General features: G+C 37.7%; 1 long non-coding RNA gene across 1 annotated transcript; it reads left to right on the top strand.

Annotated features, from left to right (window-relative positions):
* On the top strand, nucleotides 1-26,559 carry LOC115835947. Its single transcript, XR_004030922.1, has 3 exons — nucleotides 1-269; nucleotides 24,576-24,763; nucleotides 25,972-26,559. It is a non-coding gene; the product is annotated as an uncharacterized LOC115835947 (long non-coding RNA).

The following is a 26,559-nucleotide window of genomic DNA, read 5'->3' as shown; positions in this document are numbered from 1 at the left end:
ACCCCTCTCTCCCTTCGCTGACTCTCTTTTCGGACTCAGCCCACCTGCACCCTGGTGAAATAAACAGCTTTATTGCTCACACAAAGCCTGTTTGGTGGTCTCTTCACACGGACGTGAGTGAAATTTGGTGCCATGACTTGGATCAGAGGACATCCTTTGGGAGATCAGTCCCTTGGCCTCCTGCTCTTTGCTCCATGAGAAAGATCCACCTACGACCTCTGGTCCTCAGACCAACCAGCCCAAGGAACATCTCACCAATTTTAAATCCGGTAAGCAGCCTCTTTTTACTCTCTCCTCATCCCTCAACCTTTCTCCTTTCAATCTTGGTGCCACATTTTATCCGTGGACCCAAAACTGCGGCGCCGATCACGGACTGGGAAGGCAGCCTTCCCTTGGTGTTTAGTCATTGCAGGGACACCTCTCTGATTATTCACCCAGGTTTCAGAGGTGTCAGACCACGCAGGGACGCCTGCCTTGGTCCTTCACCCTTAGCAGCAAGTCCCGCTTTTCTGGGGGAGGGGCAGGAACCCTGACCTCTTATCTCCCCTCCTCACACCTGGTCTGGTTTCAGTTTCATTCTGTGACTAGCCCTCCCCCACCTGCCCAGCAATTTACTCTTAAAAAAGTGGCTGGGCCGGGCGTGGTGGCTCACGCTTGTAATCCCAGCACTTTGGGAGGCCGAGGCGGGCGAATCACTAGGTCAGGAGATCGAGACCACGGTGAAACCCCGTCTCTACTAAAAATACAAAAAATTAGCGGGGTGGTGGCGGGGCCTGTAGTCCAGCTACTCGGAGAGGCTGAGGCAGGAGAATGGCGTGAACCGGGAGGCGGAGCTGCAGTGAGCGAGATTGCGCACTGAACTCCAGCTGGGCGACAGAGCGAGACTCGTCAAAAAAAAAAAAAAAAAAAAAGTGGCTGGAGCTAAAGGCATAGTCAAGGTTAATGCTCCTTTTTCTTTATCCCAAATCAGATAGCGTTTAGGCTCTTTTTCATCAAATATAAAACTCCAGCCCAGTTCATGGCTCATTTGGCAGCAACCCTGAGACGCTCTACAGCCCTAGACCCTAAAAGATCAAAAGGCCGTCTTATTCTCAATATACATTTTATTACCCAATCTGCTCCTGACATGAAATAAAACTCCAAAAAATTAAATTCCGGCCCTCAAACCCCACAACAGGACTTAATTAACCTCGCCTTCAAGGTGTACAATAATAGACTAGAGGCAGCCAAGTAGCAACGTATTTCTGAGTTGCAATTCCTTGCCTCCACTTTGAGACAAACCCCAGCCACATCTCCACCACACACGAATTTCCAAACACCTAAACCGCAGCTGCCAGGCATTCCTCCAGACCCGCCTCCCCCAGGAGCTTGCTACAAGTGCCAGAAATCTGGCCACCAGGCCAAGGAATGCCCGCAGCCTGGGATTCCTCCTAAGCCATATCCCATCTGTGCAGGACCCCAGTGGAAATCGGACTGTTCAACTCACCTAGCAGCCACTCCTGGAGCCTCTGAAACTCTGGCCCAAGGCTCTCTGACTGACTCCTTCCCAGATCTTCTCGGCTTAGTGGCTGAAGACTGACGCTGCCCGATCGCCTCGGAAGCCCCGTAGACCATCACAGACGCCGAACTTCAGGTAACTCTCATAGTGGAGGGTAAGTCCGTCGCCTTCTTAATCAATATGGAGGCTACTCACTCCACATTACCTTCTTTTCAAGGGCCTGTTTCCCTTGCCTCCATAACTGTTGCGGGTATTGACAGCCAGGCTTCTAAACCTCTTAAAACTCCCCAACTCTGGTGCCAACTTAGGCAATAGTCTTTTAAGCACTCCTTTTTAGTTATCCCCACCTGCCCAGTTCCCTTATTTGGCCGAGACACTGTAACTAAATTATCTGCTTCCCTGACTATTCCTGGACTACATCTTCACCTCATTGCTGCCCTTCTTCCCAATCCAAAGCCTCCTTTGCGTCCTCCTCTTGTATCCCCCCACCTTAACCCACAAGTATAAGATTTACCTCCCACGTTATTCCTGATACCACACCTGACCCTCATGACTGCATCTCTCTGATTTACTCCCTCCTTGGTGACTGATCATGCACCCCTTACAATCTCATTAAAATCTAATCACCCTTACCCCGCTCAATGCCAGTATCCCATCTCACAGCATGCTTTGAAAGGATTAAAGCCTGTTATCACTCGCCTGCTACAGCATGGCCTTTTAAAGCCTATAAACTCTCCTTACAATTCCATTTTACCTGTCCTAAAACCAGACAAGCCTTACAAGTTAGTTCAGGATCTATGCGTAATCAACCAAATTGTTTTGCCTATCCACCCCATGGTGCCAAACCCATATACTCTCCTATTCTCAATACCTCCCTCCACAATCCATTATTCTGTTCTGGATCTCAAACATACTTTCTTTACTATTCCTTTGCACCCTTCATCCCAGCCTCTCTTTGCTTTTACCTGGACTGACCCTGACACCCATCAAGCTCAGCAAATTACCCAGGCTGTACTGCCGCAAAGCTTCACAGACAGCCCCCATCACTTCAGTCAAGCCCAAATTTCTTCCTCATCTGTTACCTATCTCGGCATAATTCTCATAAAAACACATGTGCTCTCCCTGCTGATCATGTCCGGCTAATGTCCCAAACCCCAATCCCTTCTACAAAACAACTCCTTTCCTTCCTGGGCATGGTTGGATACTTTCACCTTTGGATACCTGGTTTTGCCATCCTAACAAAACCATTACATAAACTCACAAAAGGAAACCTAGCTGACCCCATAGATCCTAAATCCTTTCCCACTCCTCTTTCCGTTCCTTGAAGACAGCTTTAGAGACTGCCCCCACCCTAGCTCTCCCTGACTCATGCTAACCCTTTTCATTACACACAGCTGAAGTGCAGGGCTGTGCAGTCGGAATTCTTACACAAGGACCAGGACCGCGTCCTGTAGCCGTTTTGTCCTAACAAGTTGACCTTACTGTTTTAGGCTGGCCATCATGTCTCCGTGCAGCGGCTGCTGCTGCCCTAATACTTTTAGAGGCCCTTAAAATCACAAACTGTGCTCAACTCACTCTCTACAGCTCTCATAATTTCCAAAATCTATTTTATTCCTCACACCTGATGCATACACTCTGCTCCCCCGGCTCCTTCAGCTGTACTCACTCTTTGTTGAGTCTCCCACAATTACCATTGTTCCTGGCCCGGACTTCATTCCAGCCTCCCACGTGATTCCTGATACCACACCTGACCCTCATGACTGCATCTCTCTGATCTACCTGACGTTCACCCCATTTCCCCATGTTTCCTTCTTCCCTGTTTGTCACCCTGATCACACTTGGTTTATTGATGGCAGTTCCACCAGGCCTAATGGCCACACACCAGCAAAGGCAGGCTGTGCTATAGTACAAGCCACTAGCCCGCCTCTTAGAACCTCTCATTTCCTTTCCATTGTGGAAATCTGTCCTCAAGGAAATAACTTCTCAGTGTTCCATCTGCTATTCTACTACTTCTCAGGGATTATTCAAGCCCCCTCCCCTTCCCTACACATCAGGCTCAGGGATTTGCCCCTGCCCAGGACTGGCAAATTAGCTTTACTCAACATGCCCCGAGTCAGGAAACTAAAATACGTCTTGGTCTAGGTAGACGCTTTCACTGGATAGGTAGAGGCCTTTCCCATAGGGTCTAAGAAGGCCACTGCAGTCATTTCTTCCCTTCTGCCAGACACAATTACTCGGTTTGGACTTCCCACCTCTATGCAGTCCAATAGTAGACTGGCCTTTATTAATCAAATCAGCCAAGCAGTTTTTCAGTGAAACCTTTATATCCTTTACAGTCCTCAGTCTTCAGGAAAGGTAGAACAGACTAATGGTCTTTTAAAAACACACCTCACCAAGCTCAGCCACCAACTTAAAAAGGACTGGACAATACTTTTACCTCTTTCTTTTCTCAGAATTCAGGCCTATCCTCAGAATGCTACAGGGTACAGCCCATTTGAGCTCCTGCGTGGACGCTCCTTTTTATTAAGCCCCAGTCTCATTCCAGACACCAGACCAACTTAGACTGTGCCCCAAAAAACTTGTCATCCCTACTATATTCTGTCTAGTCATACTCCTATTCACCATTCTCAACTACTCACACATGCCCTGCTCTTGTTTACACTGCCGGTTTACACTGTTTCTCCAAGCCATCACAGCTGATATCTCCTGGTGCTATCCCCAAACTGCCATTCTGAACTCCTGAAGTAAATAAATACTCTTTGCTGGCAAGGCTATGCTGAACCTCCTTAGACACTCTCTAATCAGATGTCCTGGGTCCTCTCAGTTCTTAGACCTTTAATACCTGTTTTTCTCCTTCTCTTATTCCGTTTAGTTTTTCAATTCATACAAAAGCGTACCCAGGCCATCACCAATAATTCTAAATGACAAATGTTTCTTCTAACAGTCCCACAATATCACCCCTTACCACAAAATCTTCCTTCAGCTTAATCTCTCACACTCTAGGTTCCCACACCACCCCTAATACCGCTCGAAGCAGCCCTGAGAAACATCGCCCATTCTCTCTCCATACCACCACCCAAAAATTTTCACTGTCCCAACACTTTACCACTATTTCATTTTACTTTTCTTGTTAATATAAGAAGACAGGAATGTCAGGCCTCTGAGCCCAAGCTAAGCCATCATATCCCCTGTGACCTGCACATACACATCCAGATGGCCGGTTCCTGCCTTAACTGATGACATTCCACCACAAAAGAAGTGAAAATGGCCTGTTCCTGCCTTAACGAGTGAAATGGCCTGTTCCTGCCTTAACTGATGGCATTATCTTGTGAAATTCCTTCTCCTGGCTCATCCTGGCTCAAAAGCTCCCCTACTGAGCACCTTGTGACCCCCCACTCCTGCCTGCCAGAGAACAACCCCCCTTTTTCCTTTACCTACCCAAATCCTATAAAACAGCCCCACCCCCTCTCCCTTCGCTGACTCTCTTTTCGGACTCAGCCCACCTGCACCGAAGTGAAATAAACAGCCTTGTTGCTAACACAAAGCCTGGTTGGTGGTCTCTTCACAGGGACGCGTGTGAAAGTATCCGTCGTAAGTTACACCTTTTGTAGTTTTACACTATTCTTGGATGTTCTTTTACTTCTTTACTTTTCACTTTTATTCCTCTTGATTTTTCAGTTCTGAATATTTCTATTAACATATTTAATTAAACTCACTGATTTTCTTTAGCTGTGTCTAGACTACTAATGAGCTCATAAATGTATTTTTCATTTTTTAGAGTTCTTTATATCATTAAAAATTATTTATTAGAATTTTTATCTATCTTCTTACATTGGACATCTGTTCTTTCTTGCTGTCTACTTTTTCCATTAGAGCTCTTAGCATATTAATCATGGTCGTTTTAAATTCTCAGTTTGATAATTGCGTCATCCTTCCATACTGGAGGTTGGTTCTGATGCTTGCTCTGTTTCTTCAAACAGTGTTTTTTTGTCTGGTAGTGTGTCTTGTAATTCTTTGTTGAAAACCAGATATGATATACTGGGTAAAAGGTACTGAAGATGAATAGAACTTTCGTCATATGATGGTAAGGCATAGGGTGAAAGTAGTAATCTGTGGTCTTATGATTAAGGGTCATGCTTTTTGTGAGTCTGTGTCCTTTGGCTGTGACCTGCACAAGTTCCCCTCAGTTTCCCCCACCATTTGGTACACAGGATGGCTCGGAGAGGCTGAAGTTGGTCATTTTTGTTTACCCAAAGTTAGTTAGGTTCTAATAAAAGCCCAGTAGTTTACTCTAGTAAAACAGTGTCTCTTGAGGATTGACCTTGTTAACAAGAACTGAATGCTTTGGTATATTTCAAAGCTGCCTTTCTTCTCCCTCCTGCTGGAATTCAAGGTTTGTTTGTTTTTCTGTCTTCACTGTGAGAATCTTATCGGGGTCCTGAAAGTAAAACTCACACAGTGTGGGGGGCCTTACCTATGACTGGACACCCTAGAGTTTCTAACTCTCAGACTTACTCACACTGAGTTTCCAGCTATTTGTCAATCACAGTATAGGTTTTCATACCTGGTTACGGGTTCCCATGGATACTTCTGCTCATGCGTGGTTGTTCTGGAAACTTTTGATTTTCCGAATCCACCTGTATGTATTTAAAACTTTGGGAGCAGCAGTTTGCCCTGTGACCACAATTCTCTGAGGGATCTATGAAGAGTTGTTTCTTTTCAACTTGTTACACCTTTTACTTGTTGTTGGGATGGAATAGCAATTTCTAAACTCCTACATAGCAGGCCAGGAAACAGAAGTTTAATTTCTTTTAATTTTAAACTAAATATCTCAGGTAAAAGCTTCAAAAATTAAATAAATTTGAAGCCCCTATGAGAGGATTATTTTTTCTTTTTGGAATAATTTATTTTTGGTAAGAAGTAAGATTAAAAATGTATTAAAAAACATGAGTTTTCACCTTTATTCTAACTCCCAATCATATAAACTGAATTAGAAATTGGAAATTAAAATTAATTATTGTGTTTTATAGCTCATTCTAAATAGCATATTTTAAATGTGTGTATAGTTTACTCTTTCTTTCTCTGTAATTAACAATCATGCAATCCAGACAAATCAGTCATTATTGCAAGTTGTTTGTAGAAGTTAATTTAATTTCTTCCTTTACAAGTTGTTGCCTGTAACATAACATGTGTTTCACTCTCTGGCAGTTCAGTTAGTAACATAGGTCACTACACTTTTGTGGGCAATTGGTGAATATTTAGTTATATTTATTGTTGTACTGGATTTTAAGCTTACAAATACTTTAAATTTCTCTATCAATATTTAACCTGCATATTTAAAACCAAATTGTTTAAAAGTCGCAAGGGGAAAGAATTTACATAGTACAAATTATAAATACAAGTAGATAAACAGATGAAGTCATTTTTCATCTTTTAGTTACTGATATGGTTTGGCTGTGTCTCCACCCAAATCTCATCTCGAATTGTAGTTCCCATAATCCCCACATGTCGTGGAAGGGACCTGGGGGAAGGCAATTGATTATGGGGGTGGTTTCCCCGTGCTGTTCTCATGATAGTGAGTGAGTTCTCATGAGATTTGACGGTTTATAAGGGACTTTCCCCCCTTTGCTTGACACTTCTCCATTGTGCCGCCATATGAAGAAGGACGTGTTTGCTTCCCCTTCCACCATGATTTTTAGTTTACTGAGATCTTCCTAACCCTGCAGAACTGTGAGTCAATTAAATCTCTTTTCTTTATGAATAACCCAGTCTCAGACAATTCTTTATAGCAGTGTAAGAATGAACTATACAGTAAATCGGTGCTGCTATAAGGATACCCAAAAATTTGGAAGTGACTTTGATACCGGGTAACAGGTGAGGTTGGAACAGTTCGGAGGGTTCAGAGGAAAAAAGGAAAACATAGGAAAGTTTGGAACTTCCTAGAGGCTTGTTGAATGGCTATCCCTAAAATGCTGAAGAAAGGGAGTAATTCAGACATATAGGGGAGACAGAGAGAGAGAGACCAGAAATGAAGAAGGAGACTACATCTGGAGCTTAAATAGCAACCTTATACATGATCGCTAAAAAAACCTGTTGACTAACCCAAGCCTTGCCAATTAATTACTTAAAAAAGATAGTCAACTACCTTGGTGGATTTTTAGTAGCACCTCTGAATGGGGAGGTTAAGAGCAAAATATTTTTGAGATTGTTGGATTCCAATTTAAGGCAGAACTTTCCATGTGGGAGGATTAATTATCATTGGCAAAGTTTCTTGCATAATGTACAGTACTGGGGTTAGTAGAAGTAGAATTGAGGGTTTGAAATGAATATTAAAGAATAAATAGTGTAATGAACACAGTTGAGTAAACTATCATTCTGATAAAACGATCTTTTACCCTGATAAGAGCAAGTTGAATAATCTATTTTTCAGTTGTGGAAGATTTTACAACAATAAAGTTATCTGTCTTCCTGGGAAAAAAATCCCTTGATACTAAATTTACGTTTATGAGCCAGCCTTTATTTTTCACCTTTTCAAGCTGTGTGTCCTTAGTCTACATTTCGATTTGCACTATGAGTTAAGATTTGGAAGTGTAAGGACCAGATTTTATATAATCCACCTACAGCATGTTAAGGAACATATGTCCAATGCACAACAACATCATTGCTGTCTTTCAATGAGAATAATAACTGTGCTTACATACTACAAATATTGTTCCAGCTTTTGGATACAAAATGGATCATAAAGTAAAAAAGAAAAAAGGGTGATGTTTTCGGTCCAGTCTAGTTCTTCACTAGGTTGAACATTACATTACTTTCTCAAACTATAAGATTTTCATATTTCTAAAAAAAGTTTTGTATTTACAAAATGCCTAAATTTCAATATAAACTAAGGGTAACAGGGTTTTCTAAAAACCACCCGTAAAATATAAAGAGACATAAAACACAAATAACAGGAATCATGAGCCTTTAAGAAGCATTCTTAAAGCGTTGCTTCTGGAAATCAGCATAAAATTACAGTGTTCCTGTATTTTACAATTGAATGTGGAATCTTTTACTCCGAAATAGAAGAAGTGACCCAAGCTGTGTTGTTATAACTGTTGACTGCCTTGTAGTAACTAGAGGTATGAGAACCATTGGCTTCATTAGTTCTCTCTTCTCGGGCGATTTCCTTTTATTTTATTTTTTTAAGCATGGTTCTCCTGTGTGAAATTAATGACTTGTCAATCTCATCATTCAGAACTTGGTTAAGAGAAATTTTGTTTGTTTAACAACGGAAAGAGGAAGTGGGTGACAAATAGAGAAGTTATTGTAATTGCACATACACACACACACACACAAATACTATGAAGGTTTGGATTAGCATGGAGAATGTGACAATGGAAAGACACAAATGTTGCATTCCAGATACTAATGTGCGCATAGCGAGTTTTTAATTCTACCGTTACTTCCTCTGCTCATTTTTACAGACTAATGGATAAAAATAACATCATAAGTCATCCTGAAATCATGCAGAAATATTCTTTTTATTCTATTTTATTTTTACAATGAGTAGATTCATAAACATTTTCAGACCTCTGAAAGTTGTCCTCCACATCACCGCAGCCAGGCCTTGTGGAGTTCTAAAGCCCACCTTTGACACTTTTACTCCCTCTCACCTTCAGCTCTGAAGAGATAGACTGTGCTGTCACAGAGTGTAGGGAACTTCCCATCACTGTGGTTGTCACACTTTGGCAGGGTGACCACTTGATGAGGATATCGCTCAATGAAACACTGACGTTTTTATGCCTGAGATATTATGAGAATTTATGGTCGAATAAAAACATTTTTAAAAACCACTCTCCTCAGGATAACATTTTTTACTGTTTTATTTGCTACTATAGTTTAGAACAGATGGGATAAAGTGACCTAGAAGCCATGATAACTTTCTGAGATCCAAAATTGATACTGATCGTGACTATGTCAGTGGTCAGGAGTCGTAGCAATAACTCCGAAGAGTGGTAAAGGCAGAGGAGGTTGAGCTCATGCCAGAGGCTGATTGCCAGTCCAAATGTCCTCGTGTGTCACCATTTGGCACAAGTGTTAAAGGTTGCCAACCGCTTAAGTTAGAGCATTCATATGAATCGGCAGTTTTCTTGTCTTCTCTGATCACCAACAGATTAGTTCAAATGCTGCATTTTATTAAAATGGTGCTGAGATACTCTATGGTGCTGAGATACTCTGTTGTTATGAAAATAACACTCATAATAACTTGTCTAATTGTCCTGAGAAAATGAGTGTAACCCTCATTTAGACAGTAAATCAATGCCCTTGTAAAACATAAAGGAAATATCATGTTTTGTCCTGTAATGGCTTCCTGGCTTCCTGTAATCATGAACTTGTGTCTAATCAATAAAAAGTACAACCTCGTTAGAACAAATTTTGAAAAAAAAATCCCCAGACTTTCAATAATATATATTTTATTCTAATCCATTACTTTATATAAGATTAAATTAATGTAATAATATCCCTATAGGTTTACTTTTATGATATTTTACAGGGCAAGCCATTGTCAACATTACTAAAAAGAAGTTCTGCCCTGTTTCTATTATTATTTGATGGAAAACTCAGTTTGAAATTTTGACAACTGTGCGGAAATAAATAAAAAGTCTTTTTTTCTCACAAAGCATAGAAAAGAAATATACTGGAATTATGACATTCAAGGGACTCATCTCCATAAAAGAAAAATGAACTCAAAAGGGAGATTATGCTAAACAAACCATGAAAAATTAGGCTGTTTTTGTGATTTTAAAAAATATCCTTTAATTTTAATTTATTAAAAGAAAGTGATGTTGGAATTATGAAGTTAGTGAATATTGAGTGTATTGCACTAATAATGTTTTGCCATTGCCCGATCTCCATATGAATATACATATTTTATTGTTAAAATGAAAGTGACTCTCCTCATTTGCATATATCTGGGATTGAAATAATATCATTGTAGACAGTGAAAATTTATGATGCAAGTTAAAAAGTGACGAGGACAAAAGATGAAATTGGTAAAAGAGGAACTGATTGATTTTTTATGGCAATTTTTCAAAAAGCTCAAGGACTAAATACAGAATAAGTCCTTTCATTTTAAAAATAAAAGTCTTTGAGGATTAGTTGAAAACTTCTTTCCAGGGTATCTGGAAATAGAGCTGACATTAGTTACAGGCATTTACAGTAGCTGAATTCTGAGTGTCTATAACACTATTATACCAACATGTAATAGAAAACTGAATGGAGCCTACCATTATGAAAAAACCTTTAGTTATCAACTTGGTAAGATAAAATAAATAATAATGAACATTTGTATGACAATTTTCAGGTTTCAAATATCTTCCCAAATATTTCAAGAAGATAACAACTCTAGAGAACAAATATATTATCATCAAGTACAAAGGAGAAAAGTTTAAATATAAATAACTTGGAAATGTGTCAGCTTATACAATATAAATTAAAGAATCTATTAGAAAAATTATTTTCACCATAATTATTCTTCCCAAAATGTTTAAACAGGACATTTTCTACAAGTATTTATTTCTGCCTTGATTCATTATATATATCTAGCCGAGACATAAAGCTGGATAAATCTAAAATCACATTCCACTACTTGATAGCGGTAGGAATTGGCATGATTTATAACTTTTTGATAAATCTTTCTTCTTATTTTCTAGTTCTATAATATAACTATTTTTCAAAATATTAAAACATGTCTCTCAAACAAGTGGGACTCTGTCACAATTTAATTTAAGTAATTAAATAAGGAGAGTATGAGATAGGCAATTTTATGAATAAATAAAAACTTAGAATATGACTGCTTTATTAAATACACAATTGGCAAAAGTCCAGTAAAGCCATCAAAGCTATAAACATTGGGATTATCTGTTTCAACTGACAGGAATTAATACGGAGTCATTACTGGAGAAAGTCTGTAATTTAGCAGGTAGCATTACTAAATATGAGACTTTAAATTAATAGTAAATAATTAATAATACTGTCATTTTTCTAGATAATTTTCCAGATTTCTAGATTTGCCTTTCAATATATAAAGCTGAAAAAGATCTTTTTGCATTATCTAAGTTTCAGATAATTTTTGGACTATTTCTCACCTTGTGATCATAAGTAATCTCTGAAAATTATTATTAACCACAAAAAGATTTGACTTGATTATTTACATAAGTGTCACAAGAGCATTAATTAACCATATAGGGTTTCTTGGGTTTGCTCTATAAATCTGGAACCATTCCATATTGAACAAGTTCAAATGTCAGAGAAGTAATTTACGTCTGGAAATTTTAATACTGAATGACAGACAGGACTTGGAAAAGCCTCTCTTCATTTACTCTTCTATCCTGAAGCTAGGAAACTAATCGTAAGAAACCTTCCCTGCCAGATTTCACCTGCACTACTCATAAATTGGGTAAATTCCTCTTTTCTTGAGTTCCTCCAAATGTGCAAATGTCCCTTACCTGCCGGGAAATAACCACTTTTACCATGTGTGAAAATAGGACCCTGCAAACCAGGTGTCCAGTCAGAGCAGTTTGTGCCAACATAGCGACATTTCCATCTGCCACATGACAAAGCATTTCAGAAAATCCTTGGTGAATACAGGCTGAAAGCACCAGCTCCACACATAAAGTCAACTTTTGTTTTTTAATAGTGGACTTGTCATGCCTAATTAAATGAGAATCATTATCAAATGTGGCACTTCAGTTTGGACCTTGTTACTAAATCAGTTTGTACAGTTATATACTGGGAAATAGGAAGACATTTATTGAAAGATGCAAATGACTCTATTGCCCTAAAATGTAAGGAGGCTCAGAAAAAACATTTGTGTCTGAATTCAGGATAAGGATGAGGGTGAAGGGGTGAAGGAGTCAATGACAAGCAGGTACCGTTAAAAATGTTTTATTTCAGCTTTTAAAAAGCTGTCTAATAAATGCAGGGTTAGCAATAGCAACTTCTTTATGTATTCATAAAAATATAGCATTAAAAACATTATTAACAATATTCAAAAAAGTAAGCACAATTAAATTCCACTCATTGTTTAGTCCTGAATTTAACAGTGAGTACAGCATAAGAGTACGTTTTATTTTTATAAGGTTTGAGCTTATTTTATCATAAAGTGTTTTACTTAGTACAAACTTTCTAAATGTCTTATGTGTTTAGTAAAAAAAAAAAGCTTTTATTACTCATTTACATAGTATTTAAGATTTGAAAATGTATATATAGTGTTAAACAAAATTGAATAAAATTCTGAGACACATTTTTATGCAGGAATTATATTTGTAGTGTATTAGCACAAACGTTATTTAAGATTTTAGTAACCCAAAAAATTAAGTAAATATTAAATGAAGTTAATATATGAATAGTCTTTGGATACCTATTAAATTCCCAGTAATATTAAATACCAAAACATTTATCACTATGCACAGTTTAAATGTATATATCTCACTTCTTATTTGTCTATATTTTCAAACACTATACACTTGAGTTCTGTTACGAGTCACCTTTAAGTCTCCACTAGATACATTCTTGTTTTGCTGGATCACGTTTCAACAGCCTGCTTTTGTGGAGTACGTTCACTTCTGGACTAATAAAAATTCTGTTTATAATGACTCTGTCAGCTGGTCCAGTTTGAAAGTTGCCTAAGCAATGCTATTTTAGAAGACTGTATTCAACAGACTAGTTCTTAATTATCAATAGTTCAAAATACCTGCTATAGTCCTATCCACAGTGCACTGTGATTGTCCTTTCATTGGTGAATACACAAGCTCTAGCCTGAAGCTTGTAGCAGAGCCTCGGGCAGTCATTAGAGGGAAGTAAAAATCTGTTTGATAGTGATACTAAATGACTGTGGTCAATTTATTACAGTCACCAAATATCAGAAGGGAAATGATTAAAATTGTTTATGGGGTACTGTATATAGCTATTTCCTAGAATTTGATCATTGTTTCTCATGAGGGGTAAGAAGTATGGAATCTCTTAGGTACTAATAAAGTGTAAAATTCCTAATGTATTTATATTAATATTTTAGCTCTACAAACTTTACTTACAGTAGTGTAAGCATCCCTTCAGATTTCACAATTCCTAAGGAAGTCTCACAATTGTATTGGGCAAATTTTAAAACAGGGAGAAAACCAAACAAATTAATTATTTCTAGTGTTTCTTTTTTTCTTTTTTTTGGGGGGAGGGGGGCAGAGTCTCACTGTGTCGCCCTGGCTGGAGTGCAGTGGCACGATCTCGGCTCACTGCGACCTCCACCTCCCGGATACAAGTGAGTCTTCTGTTACAGCTGCCTTAGTAGCTGGGACTACAGGTGAGCGCCACCATGCCCGGCTTTTTTATTTTTAGTAGAGACAGGGTTTCACCATATTGGCCAGGCTGGTCTCTAATTCCTGACCTCTTGATCTGCCCACCTTGGCCTCCCAAAGTGCTGGGATTACAGGCATGAGCCACTGTGCCCAGCCTCTAGTGTTTCTTTTTATAAAGTTAAAGAGCAGATCTGTATGCTATTCCCGGCCTTCGGGAAAACATAAAACATACCTTTAAGTGTAAAAATATTCGTTATAATTTCTATTTGTTCTAAATGGCAAGCCTGATCTGGGGACAGCACAATCAAAAGATACATACCAAGATATTTGGCCACTAGATTAAGGTAGGATCTTGGATGCTTGGGCACTGTAATTTTAAGCAAGCTTAGGTCTTCCATATGTGAGAAAACTTTGTTCTATTTTTAATAATGAAGGACATGATAAAGTCATCTCAATAAAGATAAAATTATTTTTGTGGATCATGGATTTTTTTGCTATCCGGGCAGATTGCACAGAAGGTAAAACATTATTGTTTATTAACAGTAAGAAAGCCAAATTCCAGTTTGGCATTAATATTTGGCAGTTAGTGCCTCAGAACATTTTAAAAATAAGCACATTAAACTGAGCCAACTTTGGCGAAAATATTTACACAACCCTTTGTGTCTTTACAGATCTAGTATTTCTAAACACTGTAAACCAAGGCGAGTAGAAATCCCCATTCTGCAGATGTGGTGAGCTTCCTCAGCCATTCACATCTGGCTTTTCATTGTCCTCTTTCATATTACTGAACAACAAGATGCTGTAAGGCTACTTTCTTTACATTTTGATTTCCAAAAATACAGATTTTATTATTTTGTCTACATATTCATGCTCTTCCATCACCATTTTTCCCAGTATTATCTCAATAACATATTAATTACAGCATTTAACCAAAACAATCCTGTCAAAAATGTCAGTGTAAGAAAATTATTGTTGGTATTTCATTGACAGAAGTCTGTCATATGCAACCATCTTAGCAGACTATCAAAATTCATCAATACGTATAATACATTTTTTACTTCTATATATATGTCTTTTATTTTTTCTAAGTGGGAAATGGGTGTCTTCGCTAATGTGCCTCAGACATATAGTCGTGTAAAAACATGTAAAAATAAGATAAATGTACAAATTAGAAATTGTTTTGATATTCAGTGTTACTGGGAAATTTTATAGATATCCAAAGACTATAACTTTATTTAATATTTACTCAATTTGGGGAGTTACCTAAAATCTGAACAATAATGGTTGTGCTAATACACTACAAGTATAATTTCTGCAATAAAACGTTTCTCAGAATTTTTATTCAATTTTGTTGAATGCTATGTATAACTTTTCAAGTCTTGAATATTATGTAGATGAGTAATAACAGCTTACTTTATTAGTAAACCTATATAAGATATTTAGGAAGTTCAGTCTAATTAAGGTACTTTATAATAAAGTAATCTTAAATCTTAGAAAAATAAAATGGACTCATGCTATCTTTAACAGTGACAGAGCAAGGGAAAGACATAAAGCTGATTTTTAAAAACTTTTTTAAACCAAAATTATTAAACCATTCTGATCCATTTCAATTAAGTGAATCTGGATTCATTAACTGTTTCTGAGAAAGCAGTTTTAGTCAGAAGGATTTCATTTTAGCCAAGCACTTCATTATATTACAAACTGTATTTTCTTAACTTCTGTGAATTTTGGAAATATTCTGTATGAATCAATCTGAACAGCACTCATTTAATTGAAGAGAGGTAACAATCAAATTTATGAATGCACTCCAGAAATAGCAAAATACTTTATACTCATTTAAAGAAAGGTAATGTCTTTCCTCAATGACAGATACAGAGACATGGAGCGAGCTTACATCTTCAGAGCTGCAGCATTAGCCACAGATAAAAGAGGAGTCCAGTCAACAATTCACAGAACTGGTCTCCTTAAGAGGAAGCACAAAATTCTCAATTCATTTGAACACATAAATAGATAAAGAAACACATACACAAAGAAAAATAAATGCAGATCAGATCCTTCATGTGATGAAGACTTGATTTCCATTATTCACCTGATACAGATCATCACCAAATGGTCAGCCATAATATTCAATTTCCATTCACGTTTTCCACCATTGGAAAATAACTAGCCTGCATCAAGCAGAAACAAAAACATAATCATCAGCTGAAGAACAAAAAAAACAAAAAGCAAAAGCCTTGAGACACAAGTCTGCAGTTCTATTACATGTGGCTTGTGTCCAAGCTTAAATAACCCTTTACATGTATACACACCTCCAGCCAGGTAGTTTATGTGTCTCCATCAGGTGGGTCCACTAGCATATGTCCGTGGTTGGCCTATCAAAATTTTAAACTTTGTCAAGAGGTCGAAAAACATGACTACAAGTACATGTAAAATGGACATGTTTCAAAGACTGTATTTAACTTGTTCATTAACAAGAGAAACAGAAAATACTGAAATTTATACAAAGAACATTTGAGAAGAGGAAAGGAGACGAGAGGAGTGGAGTGGTGGGGAGAGAACAGAAGAGGGATAGAGATTGAGTCATTAAAAATGTAATAACTGATCTTGTAGAATAAATTAGGCATAATTGTCTTATTAATTTCTCTTAAGGCCATTAATAAGCAAAAAGCAGCTGAGGCCTGCCTGTTCACCATGTATAACAACTTGTGTGTGTGTGTGTGCACACGTGTGCATGTATATGTGCATTTGCAAGAAAATTTAAATTAGGGCTTTTTTTTTTTTTTTTTTTTTGAGTCTGAGTTTCGCTCCCAGGCTGAAGTGCAAAGGCGCGATCCCGGCTCACTCACTGCAACTTCCGCTTCCCAGAGTCAAAGGGCTCTCCTGCCTCAGCCTCCCAAGTAGCTGGGGTTACAGACATGTGCCACCACACCCAGCTAATTTTGTATTTTTAGTAGAGATGGGGTTTCACCATGTTGGCCTGGCTGGTCTCAAACTAATAGCCTCAGGTGATCGCCTGCCTTGGCCTCCCAAATTACTGGGAGTACAGGCACTGCGCATGGCCAGGGCATATTGTATTCAGGACTGAAGACCAGACATCCCCAATATAAAAATGTGTATGTTTAATACAAGAGATAATTCATCTTGTCAGTAAATCAGTGGAAACAATAAGTATGACTTGTTACTATGGGCAAGTTACTGTGCAACTATTTAAAAATTGTTCTGTAGATTCAATTATACTGAAAAGATTCAGAAAAGGAATTGGGGCAACATCTCTTGGAGGCTGTTTAGTGGAAATTCATAAAAGTCCCTCACTAGCTCAAGGAGTTTGTTTGTGAATTAATATGAGTGGAAGATCTTGGTGCACACAATCCTGGAAGACACCTGGCCAAGCATGAAATGGATGGGAGCTAAAGAAGCACAGAATTAGACTAAACTGTGAGAGCTGGACAGAACGTTACAGAACATTTGGCATAACTTCTTATATTATAGTTGAGAAATTTGGAGAGAGATAGGTCAAATAACTTTCCTAAGTTACAAAACTCAACCTACAATGGAAAAAAAATCACAAGCGTTATTCTCTCCAAGTCCACTTTCTTTTACTTTTTTTTGACAATTATATTCAACTGATGTTGTGAGAATACTCTTCTCTGATAGAAATTCTCATCTATATCTCAGGAACACTTCATAGAGAGGAATAAACCTGAGATAAAGAAAGTTGTTTATTTTTGGTTTTGTTTTAATGAAAGCATCTGACTGAAGCCAATTTGAGCAGCCAGACAGAGATGGCAGGCCCAATTCTAACGTTTTGCCTGAACTGGCCATCTGCCTGGCCAGGGCAGTCAGAACTACAAGTTGAAATAAGATGTATTCTATGGTACAATCTGAGTTTCAGTTACATGATAATAATCATGTGAATAAAATCTAACAGATAGAGAGGCAGTTTGTTGGCGCAGGTTCTTTATGTACCTGATCTTATTTCACAGTAACTTCATGAGATAGACATTATGATCATTCCTATTTTGCAGATGAGGAAATGAGGCTTAAAGAATAAAAAGTATTAGATTGAACTGTTTTGACCTATAATTTGACCTAGTAACGTCCCTGTTACGTGAATACAAGTCTACCAAACCCCAGAATTACAGGATACTGGGAATTGCTTATTATCTTACTACTTCAGAAGGTCTCTGATGGAAAGGACCCATTGCCAGAAACTCAGTGACCAGGATTTCTGTTTTCCTTGCTATTGCACACATGTGTGGTCGTTCTATATACATTGGTATTCCAGCAACCCAGGGATTTCTGAAAAATTAAGTTCTTATTTTAAAGAATCTCTATATGTGTGAGCCATCTAAACTGTATAATCCATTATCCAGGCAAGCTCTTATTTTACTCCCATCAGTTTCATTATTGATCTCGTTAGACAGTTACTTAGTGCATTGTTCTCTTTAAAATTTATTTTAAAACGAAGATAATTAGTTATCTGGATCACATATAAATCGAGTTTTCGAATGATTTGGTTTTCTGAACCACAGAGCCTTGGCTATATAACTCTAATATGATTATTGCTGTGTGATGACAGCTACCTGAATAACAGGCTTAATTGTTGGAATGGAAGTATGAAGAGGCCAACCTTGGCCAATTAGTTCCTATTTCATTGCAGAAAAAATATATAGCCAGTGGTTTAGATTAGCATCAATTTTGTTGGGCCACTTAGGATTTCTTACATATGATTAACACCAGATAATTTTTTGGTTATTTATAAGCAACTAAAGGAGTTTACTAATATAAACAGATATACTCTCTTGCTCTTTCATCACAGTTCCACACTTTTCATCTCTCTTGGAAATATAAATTACATCTAGGAGATTAAGAAATTTGGTATTAGAGTAATACAGATTTAAACTTTTGCCTTTGTAATTTATGACAGCAGTTAAAGGGGATGGCAACCCCACTTTCCTATTGTTTCATGGGCCACTGGGATCAAGTGAGACAGTTATTTTTAGATGTGAAGAGCAGTGAAAGACGAGTACATCAAGTTTCGGCACTATCCCATTCAGACATCAAGCAAATCTCACTTCTTTCACCTCCAAAGAAGCATCAAGTATCCTTGATGTCCATATCAGTGAGCATGATTTAGAAATCTCTCTCTCTCTTTGACTGTTTCTTAGCAAAGATTTCCTGAACGTTCCCTTTATGAAAGCCACTATGAAAGGGAATATGTGTGGTGATGGTTTTCCTCAGAGTTGCCGGAGAGGTTCTGTTGTCCTGAAAACAGAGCTAAACTAAGGGCATAACTGAAGACTGTCTGGTCTGATGAGTGCCCTTTGCCTGTTGGGGTTTAATTATGCTTGTTTATTTCAGATCAGATTTTCTCATCATACTTTTCTCTCAAAGGAAATGTTAGCCTTCAGCAGATAAATGGGAAACCTTGGAAAAACATCAGAAGAATGCTTGAATAATTTTTTAGGTCTACATAAGGAAAATACTATAAAAAGAAAATAGAATAGCACCTGTGGTAGTAAGGAAGCTATACTTGTGTGTATACAGCCACGCATCCCATACCAATGTTTGAAACGGTAAATCACGTATACAATGGTGGTCCCATAAAATTATAATGGAGCTGAAAAATTCCTACCGCCTAGTGACATTGTAGCCATCATAATATTGTAGCACAATGCATTTTTAATGTGTTTTTGTGATGCTGCACTAAATGAACATAAACATACTGTACTTTTAGTCATATGAGTATAACACACACAATTACGTACAGTACATAACATGATAATGACAATAAAATAGGATGTTACTGTTTTATGTAGTTACTATACTTTTTAATAATTTTTTAGTGTACCTTTCTAGATTTTTTTAAAAGTTAACTGTAAAACAGCCTCCAGCAGGTCCTTCAAGAGGCATTCCAGAAGAAGGCATTATTATCATAGGAGATGACAGTTATTGACCCTGAAGACCTTCCAGTGGGACAAGATGTAGGGGTGTAAAACGCAGCATCGATGATCTGGATCCTGCATAGGTCTAGGCTAATGTGTGTGTTTGTGTTTTAGTTTTTAATAAAAAAGTTTAAAAAGTTGAAAAAAATTAAAAATAGAAAATGCTTATAGAATAAAGGTTTAAAGAAAGAAAATATTTTTGTACTGCTGTACAATGTATTTGTGTTTTGAATCCAAGCGTTAAAATAGAGTCAAAAAGGTTAAAAAAATTAAAAAACTTATAAATCAAAAATGTTACCGTAAGCTGAGATGCATTTGTATTAATACAACCTTTTAAAGTAAATTTAGTGTAGTCTAAGTGTGCAGTGCTTATAAAGCCTACAGTAGGGCACGGTAATGTCCTAGGCCTTCACAGTCACTTCCCCTCATGCACTGACTCACGCAGAACAACTTAGAGTCCCGCAACCTCCATTTATGGTAAGTGCCCTATACAGGTATACCATTTTTTACCTTTTATACCACAATTGTACATACCTTTTCTATATTTAGATATTTTTAGATCCCTCAAATACTTACCATTGTGTTACAGTTGTCTACAGGATTCAGTATGGCAATAAGCTATATAAGTTTATAGCATAGGAGCAATAGGCTGTACCATATAGCCTAGGCATGTGGTAGGCTGTGCCATCTAGGATTGTGGATGTACACTCCGTGATGCTTGCACAATGATGGAACCACCTAGTGACACGTTTCTTAGAATGTATCCTTGTAGTTATGTAATGCGTGATTGTACTTATTAGAATTTTTCACATAGGCATTAAAGCATCTTCATAAAAAGGTTTGCTATGACAATCATATTTCATTTGGAAAGTCTGTTTGTTAAACCCACAGCAACTGGTTTCCTGTTTCCTGTTGGTGCTATAAACATATTCCACAACCTTAGTGGGCTAAAACAACACAAATGTATTGCCTTATAGTTTTGGATATCAGTAGTCTACAAAGAGTCAACAGTGCTACCTTGTTGTGAAGTCTGTTGGAGAGAATCTGTTTTCTTGCCTTTTCTAGCTTCTAGAAGCTTCCTGCATTCCTTGGTTCTTGGCTCCATCCTTCCTTGTCAAAGCTGACGGGAACATTTTCAAATCTCACTTTGCTTTCTATTCCTGCTTTTAGAAGCCCTTGTGATTACATTAAACATACCTAGATGACCCAGAGTAATCTTCCCATCTCATGATCCTTAAATTACTCACACCTGCATAAGTCCATTTTGCCATGTAAGATAAAATAGCCATTGATTTTGGGGATTGGAATATTAGACATCTTTCAGGAGTCATTTTTTCTGCCTACCACACCAGTCTTTTATCAGTTGTTTCTCACCAACATATAGTGATGTGTAATTGTTTTCTGAGTTACATGTCAACCTTTCTTGTTCTCACTTTTACGTTTGTCTCACTAAACTCACTGGCATGAAAATATTGTCATACCTAGTGGAAGAAAGAGAGAATAATTAAAATATCCAGAAGACATCACAGAGGAAGGAGTAAAGAGTGAATGAGAATAAGAATTAGTAGACCAATATTTGGGTTACAAATACGGCTAAGGAAATAAATTTCTACTGTAATGCTTTAATTCCAACTTGTAAAATTATATTTCACTAGTTTCCATTTGCTGTATAGTAAATTATTTAACAAACTAAAACAACATACATTTATTATCTAAACATATTCATGGGTCCATGAACGAGTTAGTATGGTCTTCTGCTCAGTCTGACAAGGCTGCAATCAAGATATCAGTTCAACTGTGTTCTGCCTGATGGCTTCACTGGGAAATAATTCATTTCCATGCTCATTCATATAATTGGAAAATATATTTCCCTGTAAGAGTAGGACTGAGAGACTCTGATTCTTATTGGCTGTTTGCTGTGAGGTAGGAGATGGGACTCAACTCAGAGGTGTGACTCCGACACCTGACCAAACTGAAAACAGCTAAAACAGGTGTAGGAAAGCACTTCCCCATAAGACATGCCCACCAGTGTGCCATGTCAGTTTACCATTCCCATGGAAATACCCAGAAGTTACCACCCTCATCCTAGGAATTTCTGCATAAAACTGCACCCGAACTGCCATATTAGGGAATATATATATGTATATTAAATTAAATTAAAAGAGGGAATATATATATATATATATATGTGTGTGTTCCTCCAAGCTGCTCCTCCGGGCACATTACCTGTGAGGTAACACTGCTCCACGAGGAGCAGTGCCTCTATTCCTGCTCTACACTGCCACTTCAATCAAAGTTGCTATTTAACACCACAAGTTTGCCCTTGAATTCTTTTCCTGGGCAAAGCCAGGAACCCTCCTGGGCTAAGCCCCAGATTGGGGGTCCTGCCTGTCTTGCATCAGTTAGAGTCACTCTCACAGTCTAGAGTTATCCCCAGTTCCTGGCCATGTGGTCTTCTCTATACACAGCTCACAAATGGCAGTTTCTTAAAGTCTAGCAGGAGAATCTTTCTATTCCAGTCTTCAAAGGAGGAGTCTTACCTAACATAGTATAATCGTGGTCATTATATCCCATCACTTTTGCTTTATATAATAATATAACCTAATTCAGGCAGTGGCATACAATCTCTTTTGCATTTTGGGGGGTGGGTAGGAGGTTAGAAATGATTTATGGATTCTTCCCACATTGAAAGAGTAGGAGTCATCTGAAGCTGTATCTACCACATAGACACATCACTCCTTTAAAATAATACAGCATAGGTCATTTTTTTTTTTCTGAGATGGAGTCTCACTCTTGTTGCACAGTCTGGAGTACACTGGGCACGATCTCAGCTCGCTACAATCTCTGCCTCTCGGATTCAAGTGATTCTCCTACCTCAGCCTCCCAAGTAGCTGGGATTACACACGTGTGTCACCATGCCTGGCTAATTTTTTGTATTTTTAGTAGAGTTGGGATTTCTCCATGTTGGCCAGGCTGGTCTCGAACTCCTGACCTCAGGTGATCCACCAACCTCCTCCTCTCAAAGTGCTGGGATTATAGGCGTGAGCCACCAAGCTGACCCAACATAGGTAATTTTTAATGTATTTTTATGCTCATACTATCATATAGATAAAAATTAAAAGGTCATAAAGAGACAATAATTGACTATATCAAGAAAAAAGAGGATGTCAAGCTTATAAGCAACTTGGTTATTAACAGTCCCATCAATTTGGAATGAAAATACATAATTGAGAATGCTATTTTTTTTATCAATTCAACCATTTGTTCAAATGGCATTGTTAAGTGGTTAATTATATGTCAACTATCAAATGTTAACTTACAAACATGAGCATAATAATAGTCACTGCACTCAAAAGTTCATAGTCTACTAAAATACACTGCTACTTAGAAACATAATTATAATATAATACAAAATAGTCATATAATGGATGTTTTTGTGTTAGCACAGAAGAGGATAATATGAAACACCCTTGGTATCAGGAAAGGCCTCAGTGGAATTTACTTGGAGCTAGATTCTTAAGGATAAATCAACAGATTAGAGGAAAGATTGCATTAGAGGGATGCATCTTTCAGTCAGAGAGAATAGGACACCGAAAGCAAGAGAGCAAGTCATAGACTGGGATCTCCAAGAAAGAGACTGAGATAAGAGATTTTGAGGAGGTATATAATTCAGAGCTGATTCAGGATGCAAAAGCTAGGGACGGGAAAAAATAAGATTATAAAAGGACACAGTAGTGAAAAAAATTATGTGAGAAATAAGGCTTTGACTTTGCAGGACCTTCTTTTAAAAAGCACAGAATGCCTCCCTGAACTGTTTACCTGAAGGATGAAAAGTAGAAGAATTTATCTCCTGACCCTCTATCCCCAGTGACTGAGAGTTGCTTCAGGGATGGCTAGCTTCCCCCTCCCACCCACCCAACCTTCCCGGCTGTGCTTGCTTATGGTCTGAGATGGTATTCATGGCACTAGAAATATCCTGGAATGAAGCCAAAATGATCAAGAACGAATCATTCATGCTTAATCTATTGACTTTGCCAACACCATGCACAAGTATGAGTCATTCATGATCAAGAATAAGTCATTTATTCTTGATCTGTTGACCATGCCAATACCTTGCCAATACCATGGGCAGTTTTGTGAGATGAACCCTCAAAAACTGCCCATGGTAGCTATTTCGAGGTGAAATGAGAGGAGAGCAAAGGGATATGAAGCAAGACACCAGAGATGTCTGTTACTGAGACTAAGACCATAAGGGGTATTCAGGAATTTACAAGTAATGTAGTACAGCTGAAGCACTAGGTGTGCGATGGAAACAGTATAGAAAGACAGTTTCGAATGGCAGTCCAGTGAGATATGAATGGACAGATAATTTGACCCAAAATATGATAGCAGAACTATAAATGGAAAGAGGGATTAAAAATAAAGCACAGCACTCATAATTTCAGTATATAATCTAAATATTTATATATTGATTATTTTTCTTCTAGCATGATTCAATATATATGTTTCTGGATTGGCCATAAACACATTATTATAATATATGTCTATATGTGTGTATAGACATATATAATGTGATAATATAAGCAGATGCTATTTTATCCTTTGAAAACTCATTTCTAATGATTTTATGAATCATTTATAACAAAAACCTCAGTCAACATGATGCTGTGTGGCTTTAATAACGAGGCTAAAGTATCCTTATATCTTATTCCTGGGCCTTAGGTTACTTAACCTGTAGGAAGCCAGCCTCTATTTGAGAAGTTCATCTATCCTGAGACTGTTGTGTTGATGTTGCAGGAAGTTCAAGCTGCTAGATGGACAGGTCAAATGAAGAAACAGATGCCTGACCACCACTAAGCTGTAATTGATATTGCAGTTGAGGTACAAGATGTGAATCTAAAAGAAATCACCTTGGATGTCTAGCCCCATCCTCAAATAATTTCAGCTCGGCTGTCTGATGACTACAGCCATACAAGAAACCCCAAGTAAGGAAAGCCCCACTGAGCTCAGGCAGCACAGAAAACCAAGAAAGATGAAAATAAATCATTGATTTGAGCCATTTTCAGTCTACCACTAATAGCCAGAAAATAATAATCATAAAACAAACAAAAACGTGCTGATGATTTTGTATATTGCAAACATGAGAAGGACTTTGTAAACATTTACTTGTTCGATTTCCCAGCAATATATGACATAAACATCATAAATTTTATCTTTAAAATATATAATAAATGTAAGTTCAGGACGTCTTGGCAACTTGCTGGAGGATGTAGAATTGGGCTTTGAATTCAGGTCAATCTGTACCTAATTCTGCTTTTAATCCCTTCCCTATTAAAGTTTCAATAGCAATGTCCCTTAACAGAATTTATATTTTTCAAAGATATGTGAATCTAAAAGTTCATGGATGGTGGCTGGGCAAGGTGGTTCATGCCTGTAATCCCAACACTTTGGAAGGCCAAGGCAGAAAGATTGCTTAAGGCCAGGAGTTTGAGACCAGCCTGGGCAACATAACAAGACCTTGTCTCTACAACAAGTACAAAAAAATAATTAGCTGGACATGGTGGTGTTCACCTGTAGTCCTAGCTACTGGGGAGGCTGAGGCAGGAGGATCATTTGAGGCCAGGAGTTTGAGGTTACAGTGAGTTATGATAGCACTACTGTACTCCAGCCTGGGTGACAGGGTGAGACCCTGTCTCAATAAAAAATAAAATAAAATAATAAACGTTTATGGATAGAAAATACATTCCTATGGTGTCAGGTTTTATATTTTTACTTTTAAAGTGGTGTATTTTTCAGTCACGCAGAGCGGGAAATAAATCTGTGAACAAACAATAATGTCGCTCACAGATATTACAGAAGCAAGTACTTATATAAATCACTTTTCCAAATGTTTTATACGTATCTCACCTTATTCTCCTAACACTCCTATCATCGGAACTATTATTAGTCACATTTTATGGATAAGCATTTGAGGCATAGAAGGATTTAATACCTCGCCCAGTTAGTAAGTGGCAGAGTGAGGCTCTGAACACAGGAAACCCGGCTATAAAGAAGCTTTAACTTATGTAGCATATACCTTGCTATGTAAATATATTGTAATGCTAATATTTTAAAAAAATTCTGACTCTTTGAAAGTTGATTGAGACCATCACCAAATACTAGTATTAATTTTTTACAATTCTTGTACTCACAGCAGCCAACATATGGAAACAACCTAAATGTCTGTCGACAGGTGAATGAATAAAGAAAATGTGGTATATACATACAGCAGAATATTGTTCAGTCTTAAAAAAGAAAGAAACCTTACAATATGCAGCATCACGAATGAACATGGAGGACATTATGCTAAATGAAATAAGCCAGTCACAGAAGGAACAGACACTGCCTGATTCCAGTCGTAGGAGATAACTAGTATTGTCAAATTCATAAAATTGACAATCGAATGGTGGTTGCTAGTGGGTGGGCAGAGGGGAAGACGAGTTATTGTTCAATGTGTATAAAGTTTTAATTATGCAAGATGAGTAAGTTCTAGCGATCTATTGTACAACTTTGTGCCTATAGTTAACAATGATGTATTGTGGATGTAAAAATTTGTTAAAGAGGATACATCTCATATTGTTTTCTTACCACAGTAAAAAAAAGAAACAAATAAACAAACAAGAATATATATATTACTGAAGACTGTATGTCTGATGATTAAAAATTAAGAATATACTCAATACCACATAATTTACATGATAGATACAAAAGGTGTTGGCAACAAAGCATGTCTGTCAAATTG

The sequence above is a fragment of the Nomascus leucogenys genome, chromosome 1a (genome assembly GCF_006542625.1).
Source record: "Nomascus leucogenys isolate Asia chromosome 1a, Asia_NLE_v1, whole genome shotgun sequence".
Lineage (NCBI taxonomy): Eukaryota > Metazoa > Chordata > Mammalia > Primates > Hylobatidae > Nomascus > Nomascus leucogenys.
This window is presented reverse-complemented; position numbering and strand designations above follow the sequence as displayed.